This window comes from Phaethon aethereus (assembly GCF_964289735.1).
Source record: "Phaethon aethereus genome assembly, chromosome: 3".
In the NCBI taxonomy this organism is placed as follows: Eukaryota; Metazoa; Chordata; class Aves; order Phaethontiformes; family Phaethontidae; genus Phaethon; species Phaethon aethereus.
This window is the reverse complement of record NC_138576.1, coordinates 41,195,307-41,201,306: the sequence shown is the minus strand read 5'-3', so window position 1 is coordinate 41,201,306 and position 6,000 is coordinate 41,195,307.

Below are 6,000 nucleotides of genomic sequence, written 5' to 3'. Positions count from 1 at the left end.
AGGTTTAAGGACACAACCTTTTTCTACGCAGACTGAATGAGCCCAAGTCACTATAAAGTTTGTATGAACTGAGCTATGAGTCTGACCTTCAAGTTAGATTTCCCTGTGCACACCGGTGAACTGAGCAACACGACGGAAAAACAGGTCGGAGGAAGTCAGCACTAACCAAGGTGTGTGGAGGCATGACTGTTTCCGTATTTGCATCTGTGGGCATCCGACTAATGCTCATACATGTGCTCACCCTGACATAAATAACCAGAGCACAGGATGTTGTAATGAAGGATATAACAGCCTGCAGCCTGTTCTCCAGCATGTCTGTGTAATGAAGATTGCTAGGGCTGCAGGGAGACCCTGCTCAGTCCTGGCTGGAGGATGGGCTGAGTGAACAGCACAGGAGACACTGCTGGGCATGACATGAGCAATCGCTGGATGTGACAGATACCAGCGCAGGCACCTGAAAAAGTCACAGATAGTGCCCCAAAGTGGCTGGGTTTTGCAGGCGGTTGAGATGGAGTGATGTAAGAAATGGCTTTACAGATAAGTGGAGAGGGATGTTTGGGACCCTTTTGGGAGCACAGCCTTGCAAGATCCATAGCACCTTGCTCACCACATCAGTAATTTCATATAAAGCTGAGCTTGCCTATGAAACCATATCAGAAATACCAGATTTGGCTATGGATGTTACAAAGCTGGGACTGATCGGTAACAGGGGAGGAGGTAATTTGGGCAGGGTTGTCCATCTGGCAGGAGACTAGGATGGAGAAAGGGACAAGGTTGGTGAAAAGGAAGGCCAAGAAGTGGGAGAAGGGATAACAAGGATAAAATGCTCACCGACAGCCAAAATCAGGGCAATAACCCAACCTGTTGTTCAGACCAAAGCAGATGAGTCAAACCTATCACCGTGGTTGGGGGGTCTGGGGGGACAAGTGCTTTTCTCCATGCTGGCCAGCACGGGGACTCAGGGGACAGAGGGATGCAGCACCCTGGTGCCACTGTGTCGACGTCTGCATCAGATCCGATGGTGTTGGTAGGTACCCATCACCCCCTCGGGGCGATGAGGTGTGACTGTGTCCTCTCACCTGTGTGTGTGCGCTTACTCTAGTGGCTCTGCATAACAGCCACTGAAACCTAAACGCTGTCTACAGGTTTTCCGAAACAGCAAGCTGCAAAGCGGTGCCTTAGCACTGCTGTTTCTGTCTCTGGACCCGCTGTTCTGCTGCTATCCAGCTCTTGTGCTGAAGAGCTTAGGTAGAACGCCAGCGTGACCGTGACGTTTTAACTCTGTCTGCACTGGGAAGTGGGTCTACCCCACCTTGTCAGGGCAGCTTAACCTTCCTTCCCAGTGGAAGCCAAGAGGATTTCCTTCCCGATCAGGAGCCCGGGAGAAAACTGCTGGGAGAGCAGAGGTGCTGACTCACAAAAAGCCATGGTCCTGTCAGGAGCCCATCAATACATTCTCTGTGGAGGAGCAAGAGAGGCTCTGGCTCAGGATGAGGTCAGGACTAAGACTGATCTCTCTCGGTATGCCCCAGCTCCCAGTCTTTATGCCCTCAAAATAGGAGAAATTTGGTTTTTCATTGCTGAAATTCCTGGCTGCAGTCTTCTCTAACAAAAATTATACAGTGATGCAGTTTGCTACATGTATGCAGCTTCCTACAGACTCTTCCCATCCACTTCATGTCATGTTGGCAATTCTCAGCATCATTATATTTGAAAACAATTATACTCTAACCTGAAATTCTGGTTATAAGAAAATGCACACTGTTAGTCAAACACTGTAGGCTGGGCTTACTGATATATTTTCAAATGGTAAAGCACTTTCTCAAGAGAAATTGATGCACACCAGTTTTAAACTCATTTAAGAATCTCCAGGATGCATTTTGCTGTGGTGTAACTAACTCATTTGAAAATGCACCCTTTTGCCTAATCACTGTAAACCTGGGCCTGAATCTATCTGATCTGGAGTCGATGAAAGACCACAAGCCGGCAGTTTTGCAAAGCTATTTTTAAAGAAACCCTTGCAAGATCACTTCAAAGGTAAGCTTTTCTGGTGTAGGTCTTGGCACATGCAAATGAGAAACAATAATTAGTGATGATCTTCAAACCATGCTTCCTCCCACAAGCAGTGGTATAATTATCATTCACAGATGATTACTCATTTTTATCTGCTTTCAGTGAAGAAATAAGTAAATCTTAGGCAGTGAAAGCTCATAAGATGCTGCTCAGCTGCAATCTGATACAAACTAGGACTCAATGCAGTTTCATCCTGCCTTTAGTCAGACATAAATAAAATTCTCTGTGATGGTAAAATACACAGCTTTTTTGTAAACAACCAGAGTAGATGACTACTCTAGTTGTAATAATTTGTAATAAATAATACTTTAAATTTATAATAAATTGTTTTAAAGAGACAATTTAATTAAAAATTACTTTTAAACTCGTCATAAACTCATGTTTTGGACCCTTAGCACTGTACATGTAAAAAGTCTCTTTTATTTTATACTACACAAAATACCCACATAAGGTTCAGCTCATTCCTTGTAGTTCACTTTCCCCTTTTCATGCACTACCTTAAATACTGAAATGTTCAACCTATGAACACTGGAGGCTGTATTTTCCCATATCGTGAAGCCCAGACATATGGGTAGCTGGATATTGTAGTAGAGAGCAGAATTTGTAGCAATTAGTTGTACAATCCTACACCGTCAAAACACGTAAGTGCTGCCTTTACCACCAAATTGTAGCAGGAAGACCTTCTTGCTGTGCCTCCTTTTTCTCCAAAGGTGAGTCATGGAGATTGAAACATTCTTCCACTGTAAATCTGTGCCTGACAGTGCAGCAAAGAAAAAGATGTTCTTTCATCTTGGAGACTATATTTGTATAAGTGCCAAAATGAGCTAGCTTTCGGACCAGAAACATCAAGCTACCTTAGCATGGAGTGCTGAACAGGTTAATTCACCCAGCCAAAAAATAAGGAAAGTTATCCGCCATGGAGTTCCCAGTCCCTGCGTCCGGACAGCCTTGTTATGTTAGTTAACCTGATTAAAGCTAGCTGACATGCTCTTCCCTGATATGTGGGACATCTATGTTAACAGAGACACCCAAGCTACCAATGTCATCTACCTGGACTTCTGTAAGGCCTTTGAGATGGTCCCTCACAACATCCTTCTCTCTAAATTGGAGAGATATGGATTTGATGGGTAGACTGTTCAGTGGTTGAGGAATTGGTTTGATGGTCACATCCAGAGGGTAGTGGTCAATGGCTCAATGTCCAGGTGGAGATCGGTGATGACCAGTGTCCCTCAGGGGTCCGTATTGGGACCAGTACTCTTTAATATCTGCATCAGTGACACAGAAAGTGGGATGGAGTGCACCCTCAAAAAGTTTGCAGATGACACCAAGCTGAGTGGTACAGTTGACATGCCTGAGGGATGGGATGCCATCCAGAGGGACCTGGACAAGCTCGAGGAATGGGCCCACGTGAACCTCATGAGGTTCAACAAGGCCAAGTGCAGGGTCCTGCACCTGGGTCAGGGCAACCCCCGGTACCAATACAGGCTGGGGGATGAAGGGATCAAGAGCAGCCCTGCCCAGAAGGACCTGGGGGTACTGGTGGATGAAAAGCTGGACATGAGCCAGCAATGTGCGCTTGCAGCCCAGAAGGCCAACCATCTCCTGGGCTGCATCCAAAGCAGCATGGCCAGCAGGTTGAGGGAGGTGATTCTGCCCCTCTACTCTGCTTTGCTGAGACCCCACCTGGAGTCCTGCGTCCAGCTCTGGAGCCCTCAGCACAGGAGAGACATAGACTTGTTGGAGCAGGTCCAGAGGAGGAACACAAAGATGATCAGAGGGCTGGAACACCTCTCCTATGAGGACAGGCTGAGAGAGTTGGGGTTGTTCATCCTGGAGAAGAGAAGGCTCCAAGGGACACCATATTGCAGCCTCCCAGTACTCAAAGGGGGCTTCTAAGAAAGATGAGGACCGAATTTTTGGCAGGGCCTGTTGTGATAGGACAATGGTAATGGTTTTAAACTAAAAGAGGACAAATTTAGACTAGATATAAGGAAGTAATTTTGCACACTGAGGGTGGTGAAACACTGGCACAGGTTGCCCAGAGAGGTGGTGGATGCCCCATCCCTGGCAACATCCCAGGTCAGGTTGGACGGGGCTCTGAGCAACCTGATCTAGTTGAAGATGTCCCTGCTTACTGCAGGGGGGTTGGACTAGGTGACCTTAAAAAGTCCCACTCAACCCAAACAATTCTGTGATTCTATGATTGCCCACAGCACTATCTGGCTGCACCAGGGCTGTGCTTATCAGCAGCTCTCATCTCAGTGCAAAGAGGGTGCTCTTGATCCCTGGTGATTTCCTAATTTAGTAGATAGCCAGACCCAGGGAACATGTAACCTATACACTCAACCTCTCATATGGGAAGAAAATTACGGTCTGCAGAGGTTCCTGACCCTTGCAACCATCATGCTTAGCAGTTACTCTCACATAGAGAGGTTGGTCTCAATTAATAAAAATTTTTTTTTTAGAAAAGTTGTGGTTAAGACTGTCTTTCTTGAACCTCGTATTTCTAAATGTTTTTCACCACTAAAGAAGACCTTTTCTGTGCATTTTCTGCTTTACCTGCCTTTACAAGATGCCATGTTACCAACGTTCTCTCTCCTGTGTTTTTAATTAATTTTTTTAAGTTTTTAATTTTTTTAACCTATGTTTTTTTATGAGGTTGACCATGGCACTGATATCTGCTATGGATTTTTAAAGATGACAAACGCAAAACCTGCTTCAGGAAAACTTATAATCTTTAAAGATCTGGTGATGGACCCAAATCTCTGTTTGTGGAACAGGCACCCGTCCCAAGGGAAGACATTTGCCACAGGTTTTATGCTGCGGCAGTACCCACTGCTGGTTTTGGCCTGGCTGTTTTGCTCTGTGCTTCCCTTTTGTTTTACTGAATGATTCAGCAAGGCGCACGCCTAGGCACGAAAGAAAAGAGAGCAGATGCTGAGCATTGGTGGATCCGTGGGGCCCTCCATAGTCCTTCCTTCTACTGCTCAAACTTCCATTCAGACTATTTATTCATTGACTGTATGACTAAGACCGGCAATCAGATAAAACACGGGTGGGAGGACAGCTTGGATAATCAGACACTGGCAGCTAAGCTCTGCCATCGCTCCGTGTTAATTCGTTACGGGGGGAGGGCAGAAGAGCATGCCATTTCCAGCATCTACAGCTCTCCTTAGAGCCACAACACTCGGGATGACGTTTGACTGATGGGTGGCCCAGGGACAGGTATTTGTGAAACTGGTTAGCGAGGTTTAACTGTAAAATGAAGCCCCTCAATGTTTGATCTGCCGATGGCACGTGAGTGGTCCTGAGCAGGCATCTGCCTGCAGCCACATTGCTCCATCAGCCAGGCAGCAGCTGGATGCAGATACATCCATAAAATGCCGTCCCATTGACGTTTTCACAAAGTAAAATGAACTACAGTCACATTTGCCTTAAAAAAAAAAAAAGCCAGTAGTTCCTATCGTTTTCATTAAATGGGAAGACCAGTGCTGAAGAGATCCACATTTCTCATCTGGGAATAGCATAGACAGCATCTTGGTGTTTGAAGGAAATAGAGAATGACACAACAAGGCACTGGAGGACTTGGGAGGAGAGAAGTTCACTCTATTATTTTCTGAAAAAAATTCTTTTGCTTTAAAAAACAGACCCAGGGACAAAATATTTCAGTGTCCCCTTGGTCATTAACAGTTTAGTCTCTCTAAGTAAGAAATCTTTGTTTCCCCTTATGAATGGGCTTACAGAAAGAAAATCCATAATTCAAACCCCATTTTGATTAATGATTTACTTTTTTTTTTTTTTAATTCTTGACTTCTCCAAGGGTTGCAGTTATATGGAGAATGGAAGAACTATCCACAGAGCTTCAAGAATGGTAACTTTTAATATAATATAAGCTGTTTTGAAGCTTAGTATCCTTTGAACGAATGT